Here is a 14,367-nt window from a genome sequence, read left to right on the forward strand (position 1 = left end):
GTTGGGCTGCTTTTTCTCCAAAGTACAAGGAAGGATTACAAGTTCCTTCTTGTTCTTCATCCAGTAGGTGTGAGAGCTGCTCTGAGAGTCAGGTGCCTGCTGGTTTTGAGCTTTGTCCTGATAATCAAGATTGATTGTAAATAGATGGAGACCTGGATGCAGAATAAAGCTTTTCTACCTGCATCACTGTCTGCAGTGAAGGAGTTTAACAACCCTCACTCCACCTCCAAAATTACTGCATCCACCTTTTGTTTCCCCTGAGGGATGAGGAAAGTTGGTAAAGGTGTTGCAAATAGGCAAAGGCTAGATGCCAAGGCTGTTCTCAGTATCCAGTCAGCTGAAACCTGGTGGGGGCAGAAATGGCTCTGTTTGTTTTCACATCACCCTCTAATCACAACTATTTCCAGGTCCTCCAAACTCCAGAGGCAGGTATGAGGAAAGCACCAAGGAAAACCTGACCAAATTTAAAGCGATGTGTTGCCTAATTCCAGCTCAAAATGTAATTTGGGATTCGTGATGAGGAAACGGTGTTTTCCCAGCCAAGGGACCTGAATAAGCTTTCCTGGCTTCCTTGTCTTTAACTTGTAAACAACACCAGCACTTTGACAATGAAGACAAATGTATGCCCAGCTTGCAGTAACAATGAAAGGACTGCCAGTAACACTTCACAATTGTGGCTTTTATTACCTGCCTCCCCAACCCAGAACATTATTTCATTCAGAGCCAAGGTGGAGAGCCAAATTGCCTTATTTCCAACAGATATGAGCGTATTTTAGAAAAGCATCTATGTGTATTATATTCCATGGGGCATCATCTCATTTATATTGCCCCCACGTTCATGAGTGCATGACCAGCATCCTTATCAGGTACAGATGCCTCCAAGAAATTGGATGCTACAGGGTCCATATATCAATGTTATGATGATGTATTTTTCATGAAATCTGTAAATAAGGTCAACAGGATAGGGATATTCTGGATGACAGAATGGTTAATCGTTTTTGAGGAATGCTGTGTTTCCTGTAAAAAGTCAATTTACCTTTTTTTTCCCCCCTCCAACTCTTGCTCATTAAAAAGTCTGATCTGGCTACTTTGGAACAACCACCACCCCCCACCCCACCTCCAGCATGTTAAGAGAAAGAGATGGTTACTCTTGTATAAACCAATGAGTAGAAATGCAAGTTGTTAGCATGAAAGAAGTGGGTAATTGGAACCTCTGGGGTTTCTGATAGTTTGTCTTTTCTTATCACCTGAAACATTGTCTCTCAAGTTGAAGGAAACCGTGTCTTGGTCTTCAAAGAAGTCTGTGACAAAAGAAAAAGAAAATGCTCAGGGTCAGGAGTGCTAGGATTCCAAGTTCAAAAACGTTGTTTTCATAATCTCAGTGAAATTGGAAAGTGATCTCAGCTTCTGCCAAGACCTCTATCTGTCCCGAACATCAATTGCACACTGGGATCTGTTATCTTAAGAGGCTCAAGAGCCAGGGAAACCGAAGCTGTTATGTCCCGCTGTCCACACCCCCCTCGACTGTGGGCTGCTCAGGACTGAGGAAGTCATCCAAGACAGTTCACTCAGCTCCGCACCCCACTGAAGGCCAGAAGCGAAGCTGCATCACTGGTAGGGAGAGATGCTGGAGACCAAGGGGGAACAGAACTGGGAACCACAGCTCAGAGAGAAGTTGAAAACTGCAAGCACAACTGGGTAGCCTGAAGGATATTCACCCAATCTGTTGCCCGGGCTTGGATGTCACTTTGTCAGCCCTCCTCTCTAGACCTGTGACACATGAATAATGGTGGCTCTGTAAAAGGAGGCAATTGTGAAGAAATGGAAATATCAGGGCTGCAAAGGCCTTACCAAAGGACCAGTTCTATAGAGGCAGTGAATATTGAGGGCGCCTGAGTGGCTCAGTTGGTTCAGCGTCTGACTCTTGGTTTCAGCTCAGGTCATGATCTCATGGTCTTGAGTTCAAGCCCCATGTCAGGCTCTGTGCTGACAGTGTGGAGCCTGCTTGGGATTCTCTTTCTCTCTCTTTCTCTCTCTCTCTCTCTCTCTGCCCCTCCCTTGCTCACACTCTCTCAAAATAAATAAATAAACTTAAAATAATAATGAATAATAAAAAGAGAAGCAGTAAATATTGAACTCTTACTACAGCTACAGATCCTGATCTTCCCAATGTTACATATATATACATATACATATACATATATGTATACATATATATATATATATGTATACATATATATGTATATGTATATGTATATGTATGCACATGAGAGACAGAGAGCAATAAAGAGACAGAGGTTTTAAAAATATAATAGCAACTTTGAAATAACTAAGGAAAGGAAAAATATCCTTCTGTATTAAATACATCATTTTTTTATTGTCCTTATTATTAACAAAACAGTGTAGACAATCTCTTCCAGATCAGTGAGCATCCCCTCAGGCCTAAACACAAGAGCGAAAATGAATCTTGAGTGACAGAGCCTGGAATTTCACTTGCTCCCGCCACCTGCTCTTGGAGGTCAACGGTGCTGTGGTGTGTAATTACCAACTTCATTGCTCCCCTCTCCCACTGTCTAACTGATGGCCCTGACACCGGTGCTGGGTCAGCCCTCTAAAAATATCCAAGCATGAACTGCTCCTCCATCCAACAGATGCTGCTCGCTTGGGAACCTACCAGAACCAGGAACTCAAGGATGGCTTGTGTTTGCTCAGACCTAGAAAAAAAAAAAAAAAATGATGGAGCACAAAAACAAGATTACAGATCTACTCCAGGCAGAATCAACCTTAGAATTTGGTCTCAGCTGCAACATCCACTCCATGCACTAACGTACTTATTGGCCCCCTTCCAAGTAAGACACCTGAGCTTTAGTTTCTCACCTCTTTCTAGGTCTTTTGCTACCCTCTGAAATCACATGCAGACAGTGGAATCATTGCCTCAGCAAACACTGAAATATTATAAGGAGTCCACATGGCAATGGATTGCTCACATCTGTCAACAGCTGCAAAGAGCACACCAGAACTGCCACAGGATCTTCTTTACCGGTGAAATACAAATTGCCAGTCAAAATCTGGGACTCTGTGCCTGGAAGCTGTGCTCTGGAATTGACCTCTCCAAAACCCCAACAAACCTTGCACCGAAGAGACTTGGGGAATTTGGTCTCTTTTTCTTGTTCATCTCTGGGCTGCTAGAGTAGACTCCTAGAAGTATGTCCCTTCTTTCTCCCTAAGTACCAAACCCCAGCTCCCCTGAGAGACACAGATCCTCTACAAAGTGGCTGGTTTCCATCCCAGACCCTTCTCTATTTCAGCCCATTACCATGGCTCTTAGAGCTCTTAGAGCTTCTCATCACTAAACACCTCTGTAAACACTGTCGTTCTAATCCCTCACTCCCCCGATAAACCTAAAGTTCAAGAAACAAAACTGGAGTCGCAGATGCTGTATGCTACGATACAGTGCAAAATTAGAGTTTCGAAGGGTGGGCCCTTATGATATTTTTCATAGCTAAAGTTATTTGTCTCTATCACTTGCTCTGGATTAGGGATCAACAAAGTATAGCCACAGGCTAAATCTGGCCTAGTGCCTGTTTTTGTAAATAAAATTTTATTGAAATATGGCAGTGCTCATTCATTTACATATGTCTACAGCTGAGTTGGCACTACAAAGGCAGATGTAAATAGTAATGACAGAGACTATAATGACTCACAAAGCCTAAAATATTTACTGTCTGACCCTTTACAGAAGATATTTGCCAACCCCTGCTCTACTGGTTGTCCTCACATTGCCCAGTTATTGTTAGTGGTAGCATTCATCAATTCATCTGCTATTGGCTATTTTGGTTTATGATGGAAAAGCTCACAGAACCCAAGCAAACAAACAAAAAAGGGAAACTCATGCGCACTAGATCCTAGTTATCAGTGGTTAAGTACATAAAAAGTAGAATTAACTGCACACAAGCAAACTAGTTCAATTTTTAAAAAAAGAATGGCAGAGGCAGGAATTGCATATTTAACTGAAGCCCACACTGTGGTTATTGAGCAAGTGCCTCAAGATTATGGAGCAAATAAAGATAAAAGAACTCTGCCCTGTAGAATATCAATGAAAAAAATTTATCAAAGATCATTTCACATTAGATTCCACTCTCCAAAATCCACAGATATGAAAATGAAGGAAATCTCTTTAGGGATTTGCTCAAGAGAGCCCAAATTTGTTTCGCTTGATCAACTACCAACTATTAAGTGATTCTTTGCAAAGAAACCTTTTATATAAGAAGTATCTTTTAAAGTGAGAACAAAGAGGGGGCGCCTGGGTGGCGCAGTCGGTTAAGCGTCCGACTTCAGCCAGGTCACGATCTCGCACTCCGTGAGTTCGAGCCCCGTGTCAGGCTCTGGGCTGATGGCTCGGAGCCTGGAGCCTGTTTCCGATTCTGCATCTCCCTCTCTCTCTGCCCCTCCCCCGTTCATGCTCTGTCTCTCTCTGTCCCAAAAATAAATAAAAAACGTTGAAAAAAAATTTTTTTAAAAAAATAAAGTGAGAACAAAGAAATTAGTTTTTGGTTTTCTGTGGAATACATAATGCCAAATGTAGCATGCTTTCCGACTCTGCCCTACATCTATTGTCCATTTTAGGAGTCACTGTTAAAAATCCTCTCGCTGAGGGGTGCCTGGGTGGCTCAGTTGGTTGAGCATCCGACTTTGGCTCAGGTCATGATCTCACAGGTCTGTGAGTTCGAGCCCCGCGTCGGGCTCTGTGCTGACAGCTCAGAGCCTGGAGCCTGCTTTGGATTCTGTGTCTCCCTCTCTCTGACCCTCCCCCATTCATGCTCTGTCTCTCTCTGTCTCAAATAAACATTAAAAAAAAATTTTTTTTTTTAAATCCTCTCGCTGAGCTGATGTGAAGTGGGATGAGGTCCCTGCAGAGGTCTGGCTAGCATGTTTTCCAAGAGGTATATAACTAGACCTTTCAGCAAACTTACTTATCTAACTTTCCCTCAAAGCCCAATCTTTTAGACAGACCTTGACCCAAGTCCCTTTCACTTGACTAAAGTGTTGAAAATTGACATGGATTTGAGATGGAGCTGGGCAAGCTCACTCCTAGGCCAACTCAGGTTTTCCCAATTGTTGGATAACATACCAAAGGAATTAAGGGTCCAATGTTGTGATGCTCACTTGTTTGTCCACACTCCAGCCCCAGACGGCTCTATAGATAGCCCAGCCATTTGATCAAGCCCCTTTGGAAGGTGGGAAAATAGCCTTTGGCCTCCCTGTACTAACTTCAGGCTAGGATGGAGCAGGCACACTTGGACAGGCAGCATCCACATCCACACCTCTCACACATCTGCACACAGAGAAAGCATATTTCCTCCAAGTCCAGTACAAGCCATATCCAGAATTTAAGGCAGAAGAACTCTTTTGGAGATGAAGATGAGTGTTACAAATGGCATTCCTTATTTGTTTGAAGTTCACCTCCCCATAAGATGTGGCACCCCTCCTCTGTACCTTTTCCACACTATTTTATAATTAAACTGTGTGTTACTCATCAATGAATTCCCAGAATCTTACACAGTGTGTGGCATGTAGGTGCTCAATAAACAGTTTTTCATGTGTCCATTTGTTCAATCAATAAATGTTTATTGAACACTTGCTCTGTGACAAATGCCTTGGTAAGTACAGTAAACTAAACAAATGAATAAGACATAGTCTGTGTCCTCAATGTGTCCCAGATCTAGAGGAAGAAGAACAAATAAACAGACAATTACAATATGAGGTAGAGGTAACTTACAGATTTGGGATCCTAAGCCTACTTGGAGTGGGTGGTGTGAGAGTAGTTAGGTTAGGCTCAGAACACTTATTCTCTCTGGAAAAGCAGATAAATGTTGTCACACTGAGGCTTGTGAACTTTGTAGCAAGTACAGTAAGGAGAGTTTACTTTTTGACTATGAAGTCCGTGACAGTTTTCAGCAGTCATATTTCAAAAGAGGTGGGATTGTGCCTCACAAGCAGAGACCCTTAACAAAAGGCTGTTGATTTGCAAACATATAGCCAAGATTCCTTGGATCTTGCCTTGCTTTAGGCACATGGCAGTTAAAAATAACAATAAAACACACAAAAAAATGGAAAAATATTCCGCACTCCTGGAGAGGAAGAACAAATATTGTTAAAATGTTGATATTACCCAAAGCAGTCTACATATTCAATGCAATCCCTATCAAAATAACACCAGCATTCTTCACAGAGCTAGAACAAACAATCCTAAAATTTGTATGGAACCAGAAAAGACCCTGAATAGCCAAAGCGATCTTGAAAAAGAAAACCAAAGCTGGAGGCATCACAATCCTGGACTTCAAGGTATACTACAAAGCTGTAATCATCAAGACAGTATGGTACTGGCACAAGAACAGACACTCAGATCAATAGAACAGAATAGAGAACCCAGAAATGGACCCACAAACGTATGACCAACTAATCTTTGACAAAGCAGGAAAGAATATCCAATGGAATAAACACAGTCTCTTCACCAAGTGGTGCTAGGAAAACTGGACAGTGACATGCAGAAGAATGAATCTGGACCACTTTCTTACACCATACACAAAAATAAACTCAAAATGGATGAAAGACCTAAATGTAAGACAGGAAGCCATCAAAATCCTCAAGGAGAAAGCAGGCCAAAACCTCTTTGACCTTGGCCATAGCAACTTCTTACTCAACACATCTCCAGAGGCAAGAGAAATAAAAGCAAAAATGAACTATTGGGACCTCATCAAAATAAAAAGCTTCTGCACAGTGAAGGAAACAATCAGCAAAACTAAAAGGCAACCGATGGAATGGGAGAAGACATTTGCAAACGACGTATCAGATAAAAGGTTAGTATCCAAAATCTTTAAACAACTTATCAAACTCAACCCCCAAAAAACAATATCCAGTGAAGAAATGGGCAAAAGACATGAATAGACACTTCTCCAAAGAAGACATCCAGATGGCCAACCGACACATGAAAAAAAGCTCAACATCACTCATCATCAGGGAGATACAAATCAAAACCACAATGAGATACCACCTCACACCTGGCAGAATGGCTAACATTAACAACTTGGGCAACAACAGATGTTGGCGAGGATGCGGAGAAAGAGGATCTCTTTTGCACTGCTGGTGGGAATGCAAACTGGTGCAGCCACTCTGGAAACCAGTATGGAGGTTCCTCAAAAAATTAAAAATAGAACTACCCTATGACCCAGCAATTGCACTACTAGGTATTTATCCAAGGGATACAGGTGTGCTGTTTCAAAGGGACACATGCACTCCAATGTTTATAGCAGCACTATCGACAATAGCCAAAGTATGGAATGAGCCCAAGTGTCCATCGATGATGAATGTATAAAGAAGATGTGGCATATATGTATACAATGGAGTATTACTCAGCAATCAAAAAGAATGAAATCTTGCCCCTTGCAATGACATGGATGGAACTAGAGGATATTATGCTAAGCAAAATCAGTCAGTCAGAGAAAGACAAATATCGTATGACTTCACCCATATAAGGACCTTAAGATACAAAACAGATGAACATAAGGGAAGGGAAGAAAAAATAATATAAAAACAGGGAGGGGGACAAAAACATAAGAGACTCTTAAATATGGAGAACAAACAGAGGGTTGCTGGAGGAGTTGTGGGAGAAGGGATGGGCTAAATGGGTAAGGAACATTAAGGAATCTACTCCTGAAATCATTGTTGCACTATATGCTAAGTAACTCGGATGTAAATTTAAAAAATAAATTAAATAAAAATTAAAAAAAAAAAAGAAGTTCCATATGAAAGATAAATAAATAAATAAATAAATAACAATAAAAGAGGTGCACTTGGGTGGCTCAGTCAGTTGAGCCTCTGACTTCAGCTCAGGTCATGATCTCATGGTTCCTGAGTTCAAGCCACACATCAGGCTTGCTGTTGGAGCTCACTTTGGATCCTATGTTCCCATCTCTCTCTGTCCCTCCCCAGCTCATGCTCTCTCTCTCTCTCTCAAAAACAAATAAACCTTTAAAAAAAAATCTTACAAAAAAATAACAATAAAAGAAAAAAATCAACTAGTCAGTAAGTTAGAATCAGATGATCATAGAGTATTTGAGCCTATAAAAGGACCCCTAAAATGTTACTAGAATCTGTCCGATGCCAGATGACTAGTGTGACAAGTTTCATTCTTCTGTTCAATTGATAGAGTGACTGACAGGTCATTTGGGCTTTGCCGGGAGGGAGAGTTGCACAGGAAGACTTGGCATGGGGTAGCCATTTGATGAATGTGTTCTGAATGAATACAGGCAAACACCTCAGGCTCTGTGGAGGAAAAGTAGGCCTCGAAAATCCAGAAGCTCAAATTACACAGCCACACTGACCTTCTCATCAATCATCAATCAATACCCACCAGTGCTGCTGGGAGCAACGGAGAATGCAGAAGAAATCATACCTGCTCTCTGATCTTAAAGATCAAGGATACAAACAAGGATATGAGCAGACAGTGTGTGGAAGATGAAAGCCCAAAGTATCTGAAGAGATGCTCAAACTCATCAATTGTCAGGGAAAATGCCAATCAAAATGAGATATGATTTCATACCAAATAGACTGAAAAAAATTTTTAAACTGGATGATGATACTGAGTGTCAGCCTAGATGTGGCATAATGAGTTCCTTGATGCATAGCTGATGGGAATGAAGACTAGTGCATGAAGATTGTGGGTAATATGGCACTTCCTAGTCAAAGTAAGCCTACCTATATCCTAAGTGTCATTAATTTCACTTCTGGGTATGCGTATATCACAAAGAAATCCTCACACAGATTCATAAGAGTCTCTGGATTAGGATGCTCATGACCACATTATTTGTGATGATGGCATGCAAGTGGAGATAATCTGGATGCTCATCCCTGGGGCACTGGACATATAAAACATGGGGCGGAGGAGGAGTAACCCATCGTGTATTACCCACAGTTGGAAGCCACTGATGAGATGTCCACATCGCATCATGGATGGAGCTTGAAAGCATGGTGATGATTGAAAAGAATGAGAAGCAGAATGAGATATCTAAAACAATACCATTTAAGAGAGTAAAAATGTATGCTCATGCAACAAGAGTATAATTTTGTGAGAAATCTTCGCAAACAAAATGATGCTTCATATATGTGAGAATAGTTGACTGTGAAGGTAAGATGAGAAAAGGGATTAATACAGATTTTTGGTTCTTGGAACAAATATGTGTGAGAGAGGCTTTGGAACCCAGCAGTGCACAGAGGCTAAAGGAATTTGGGGAGCATGTTAAAGAAAACCTAAATTTCTTGAATAGACTGTTAGTAGAAATCTTGGTATTGGAGATACTGCTGGTGAGGTCTCAGGAGGAAATGAGATACTGTTGTAAACTACAGGAAGATAGACCATAATGTAATAGCAGGAAGTTTAGCAACACTTACCTGCAGTTACATTGAAAGTAGAAATATTCCTAATGAACTGGGTCATCAAGTTAAGCGGTGTTTCCAAAGTGATGGAGGTACCACTTGATGTCTTTTTGCTACTTATAGCCAAATGAAGGAGGAAAGAAATAAACTGTTATAGTTCCCACCACTCATCAAAAAAAAAAAAAAAGGGTTTTGAAAATTTTCAGCCTCTCCAGACAGCATCCAAGCAAATGTCAAATCCAAAGACACTACCAGGAAAACAGTGTCTAAAGATGAAACTGAGCATATATAAAAGTAAAACTTTTTAAGACCTCAGAAAGATCAAAGATAGTGCCTCACAGTCTACGAAGGCCCCCTTAAAGAAGAAGAAATAGTCCTGTTTCCATCTACTTATAACACTGCTGACACCAGATGTGTGGGTTTTCCACACCAAGCAACTCTCCAGTTCTCATAGGACACCAACTGGGTGTCCTACAATTTAACCAGATTCTGACACTAACAGCCTGGAATTAGTGCAGACCCCACACGTCAAGGGCTCAGTCCCACAAAACTTCCCCCTCCCACTTCAGACACCAATCTCAAGTCCTGGCTGTCACCTATACTTCTGACCAACCAATTGTAAATGGGGGGGTTCCCACAACCTCTTTCTCAGGCTCAATAATTCACCAGAATGGTTCACAGACCTCAAGGAAGCAGTTTACTTAGTATTGCCCTTTTATTATAAAGAATACAACTCAGAAACAGCCAACTAGAAGAGACACATGGGATAAGGAATGTGGGAAGGGACAAGAGTTTCCATGTCCTCTCCAAGGGCACCACCTCCCAGCACCACCATGTGTTCACCAACCCAGAAGCTGTCTGAACCCCTTTGGTCAGGATTTTTATGGAGGCTTCATTGCATAGGCACGATTGATTAAACCATTGGCCTTTAGTGGCCCCTGGAATTCAGGAGGTGAGGCTGAAAGTTCTAACTCTCTAATCATGTGGTTGTTTCCCCTGGCAACCAGCCACTTATCCTTAGGGACTTTCCAAAATTCACCTCATTAACATAAGGTGCTCCTTTCAGCTTTATCAGTCTGGAGCTGTTTCAGAAGCTAGGAACAAAAACCAAATATTATAACAAAATATGTTCCTACTGCTATTATCCCTTAGGACATTATAAAGATAATATCCTAAGGAGTCCTGCCCAGGAGCTAGGGATAGAGACCAAACACATATTTCTTATAATATCTCAAGGGATTAAGGGTTTGCCTCACAAATCCTCTCAATCAAACTATAGGATCTCTAGAAAGTTAAGGGTGTTGGACCTCAGCCATCTCATCAAAAGCAGATGGGGCTTATGTCAAAGAAATTTGTACGTATGGCTTTTGCCTAATGGAGTGAACACCAAAGAGATTCACAAGAGACCTCCAAGTGTCTTTAAAGCCTTATATTTTTAGAAACATTGCCAACTTGGACTGCAGGAGAAAGAGACAGTACAGAATGAGGAGACGTTTTCAACCTCCAGAGTTCTACTGGCAAGAAGCAGGCTGAGATTGCTGCTCAGCTACAAAAAAAAATGTGCTACCTTCCATAAAAAAGAAAAGATGACTGCGAGGGCAGAGTCAATTGCCTAGAGAGTGAAGCCAAGAGCCATGGAGAATTAATCCTAGGCCTTGGGATCTAATTAAGAAATGCCCAGCACTTGTGTGGCTGGCTTTCAGAATTTCCATGACCAATGAACTCTTATGTCTCCAATTTTCCACCATGTTGGACAGGAATGTCTTCCAGCCCAACAACTATAGATGGGGGCCAGATAACTTACTTCATTAGTTCCACTGGTCTGCAGATAAAGAAGATCTGTATTTAAGACACCACAGTTGGGTCTCATCCACACCGGAACTTAATTTAGATGCTGTTTTGGACTTTGAAGTGATGTGATAATATGAGATTTTAGGGACCTTGGTAGGATATGGTAGGTATTTTGCATGTGGAAGGAATGTGAATCTTGGGGTAGGCAACCTCTATGATAACTCCCAATGATCCCTGCCTCCTGGTATTCAGGCCCTTATATAATAATCTCTCCTTGAGTGTGGGGTGGACCTAGTGACTAATTTCTGACAAATAGAATATGGGGATAATGTTGTGATATTGTTTCTGAGATTAGATCATAAAAAGACTGTGACCACCATCTTGGATCTCTCTCTCTTTTCTTCTTTCATTACTCTGAAGGAAGCCAAGTGCCATGTTGTGAGCAGCCCTATGGAGAGGCCCGTGTGGCAAGGTACTGATGTCTCTAGCCAAAAGACGCTGAGGACCTGAGGTTTGCAAACAACCACATAAGTGAGCTTACAGGTGGATCCTTTCCCCGTTGAGCCTTGAAATGACTGCAGCTTCAGTGATACAATAATCATAGCCTTGTCAGAAATCCAGAAACAGGGGACCCAGCTAAGCTGTATCTGACTCCAGGCTCTGAGAAACTGAGATGATAAATGTTGGTTGTTCTAAGCCTATGAGATTTTGGATAACTTATTATGCAGCAAAAATGACTAATACAGATTTTATCCCCTGACACCGATTTGATTTCCCAAGTGGATTTAAAAAAAAGTTTTTAATGTAAATTTTTTCAATATTAAGAAGAGTTTTCATCCTATTTATAATCACCTAATTGATTATAAATAGCCCACTGGAGTTTCATTCTTCATAAGTCCTCATTCTTACAGTTTTTTTGTCTGATTCTATGGGGATTTAAAAAAAGACAGAAAAAGAGAAGCCACGCCCCTAGCTTCTAAGAGAAGGTATCTCTTGAAGAGGCAAGCACATGAAGCAGAATAGGACAGGCTGATCTGGACCATGGTGAAGGCAAGTACACAGAGAACAGGAGTTCCTGAGTTCTACTGGGGATGGGGCACTGAGGGGATGTACTTGACTCAGGATTCACTGACACAAAAACACATCTAATTGCCTTATGCTCAAAAACTAAAAGGTCTAAGAGTCACAATGGCTTCCAGTACAACTAGATTTAGGGGCACTGAGGTGATGTGATAGAGGCCCAGTTACCCCTCTTTGTCTCTCAGCTGTGTTTCCTCTGTGTTGGTTCCATTCTCAAGCAGACTGCCAAGGGCTGAGTTGATCTGCCAGGTGGCAAAGCAGTCAATTAAGACAAGTCAAAATGAAAGGAACAATCAAGGCTTTATTTACTTACTGCCATAGTGTAAGGAAGAAGCTAAAGAGCTGGCTCCCCAGTGTTCCATTTTTCCCCATGTAACAGTACCTGGGGAAGGCCAGCTGCATCAGTACACCTGGGAGGAATTGGCTCACTGCTTAGAGAGCCCCAAACAATAGGTTCCTGCTTTTCTATGGATCTGGGGCCAAGGGGAACAGGGATACCTAGTAGGAAAGTCCCGAGTACCAAGTTCAGAGTGGAAAAAAGTGTCTTCAAGTTTCCCCTTCCCACAACAAGGCTTCAGCCTAATTGTAACCTCCTCCCCACAAGAGAGGCCTTTGATGGAGGTGCCTGGACCAGTAATGCAAGCAAGCATAAGAGACTAGCTGGCCACAGGGGCCTAGTCCTTGACTGCAACTCTCTTCATAGCCTACCACACATTGGCTGTGCACCAAATCTGGTGTAGGAAGGGCAGCCTTACCCTAGGAGACCTGCCAGATAAGGTGTTATGGAGTAACGTTTGTGTGTCCAGCCCCCATTCATATGCTGAAGCTCTAACCCTCAATGTGATGGCCTTTGGCAGTAGAGCCTTTCTTTGGAAGGTAGAGTTAAATCAGATGGTGGGTGTGGGGCTCCCCATGACAAGATTAGTGTCCTTATAAGAAGAGGAAAAGAAACCAGAGTTCTCTTTCTGTCTATGTGTACATACTCACAAAGAGGTCATGTGAGCACACAGGGAGATGGTAGCTGTCTGTAAGCCAGGAAGCAGGCCTTCACCAGAAACAGAATTCACCAGCACTTTGATCTTAAACTTCCAAGCCTGTAGAAACATGAGAAATAAATGTATGTTGTTGAAGCCACCCAGTCTATGGTATTGTGTTATAACAACCCAAGCTGACATAACACCTTTGTAATTGCCTATGGTCAGGCCTGAAAGATCACACAAAGGCACTTGGCCAGGATCTGACCCCTTGCTCTTCCTCTATGGTGATAAGATGGCTATCAGCAGCTCCACCTGACATCCTGTTCCTCTCAGAAACACCGGTAGGAAGAGAGGGCTCTATCTTAGTAGTTCCAGCAGAAATTCTAGGACTGGCTCCAATGAGTCTAACTTGGGTCCTGTTCCCATCCCTGAACCAATGGCCACAGCCAAGTGGATGGAATTGACAGGTTGGCCTGCATCATGCTATACCTATGAATCTGGAGTTTGGGCCGGGACTTTTCTAAACCACTTCTACTGAGAGCAAGGGAGGGGCACTTCTACCAGAAGGTTCACCCTAGGTAAGCAAAGCCCACAGACGCCCACTCTCCAGTGCTTGAGCAAAAGTGAAAGGATTCATTTCCTCATCCATTCCATAAACATTTCCTGAACTATGTGCCAGACACTGTTCTTGGCCCTGGGGAGATGGCAGTGAACAGAAGCATCAGTCTTAAATTCTACTGGGGGTAACAACAATAAACACAATCAGCAGGTAAAACATATAGATAGTGACAAGGGATTAAAGGAAAGAATTAAAGCAAGAAAGGAGGACAGGAAGTATGTATATGAGGGACAGGTATTCAGAAAGGCAATGAGAGAATGAGCATCCCAGAGCAGAGGGAATAGCCAGAACAAATACCTTGAGGTGGGAGCATGCTTGCTGTGTTCAAGGAACAAGGAATACAGGCTGCCAGATAAAATATGGAATGCCCAGTTAAATTTGAATTTCAGATAAACAACATATACATTTTTTTAGCATAGGTATGTCCCAGATATCAAACAGGACATATTTATACCAAAAAAAAAA

At 42.0% G+C, this 14,367-nt stretch overlaps 1 long non-coding RNA gene across 2 annotated transcripts in view; it reads right to left on the reverse strand.

Moving 5' to 3' along the window:
• Nucleotides 1-658: 658 nt before the first annotated feature.
• The window catches only part of LOC109270376 (uncharacterized), a 153,998-nt gene continuing 140,289 nt past the window's right edge, over nucleotides 659-14,367 (reverse strand). For both annotated transcript variants that reach the window (XR_002081505.2, XR_002081504.2), the window contains exons 3-5: nucleotides 13,294-13,400; nucleotides 2,675-2,714; nucleotides 659-1,301 (exon numbers count right to left, since the gene is read on the reverse strand). This is a non-coding gene — a long non-coding RNA (uncharacterized LOC109270376). The remainder of the gene's footprint in view (nucleotides 1,302-2,674; nucleotides 2,715-13,293; nucleotides 13,401-14,367) is intronic.

The sequence above is a fragment of the Panthera pardus genome, unplaced genomic scaffold (assembly GCF_024362965.1).
Source record: "Panthera pardus isolate Hobbes unplaced genomic scaffold, ASM2436296v1 HiC_scaffold_10, whole genome shotgun sequence".
Lineage (NCBI taxonomy): Eukaryota > Metazoa > Chordata > Mammalia > Carnivora > Felidae > Panthera > Panthera pardus.